The sequence below is a fragment of the Oncorhynchus mykiss genome, unplaced genomic scaffold, assembly GCF_013265735.2.
Source record: "Oncorhynchus mykiss isolate Arlee unplaced genomic scaffold, USDA_OmykA_1.1 un_scaffold_130, whole genome shotgun sequence".
Taxonomy (NCBI): Eukaryota; Metazoa; Chordata; class Actinopteri; order Salmoniformes; family Salmonidae; genus Oncorhynchus; species Oncorhynchus mykiss.
The window spans coordinates 1012247-1012721 of NW_023493663.1; positions in this window are offsets into that span (position 1 = coordinate 1012247).

The following is a 475-nucleotide window of genomic DNA, read 5'->3' on the forward strand; positions in this document are numbered from 1 at the left end:
GAATGTTGTGACGTTAGTAAATGGATTTCTATATCTTCCAACATATTATTTACAATTGAGAGCCAAGATGGCTGCCGGTGGCTTCAATACAGCACCCCCGTCAGCCACCCAGGGTTTATACACATCATTAAGGAGAGCCAAAATGGCTGCCGGTGGCTTCAATACAGCAGCCACCCAGGGTTTATACACATCATTAAGGAGAGCCAAGATGGCTGCCGGTGGCTTCAATACAGCAGCCACCCAGGGTTTATACACATCATTAAGGAGAGCCAAGATGGCTGCCCGGTGGCTTCAATACAGCACCCCCCTGTCAGCCATCCAGGGTTTATACACATCATTAAGGAGAGCCAAGATGGCTGCCCGGTGGCTTCAATACAGCACCCCCCTGTCAGCCACCCAGGGTTTATACACATCATTAAGGAGAGCCAAGATGGCTGCCCGGTGGCTTCAATACAGCACCCCCGTCAGCCACCCA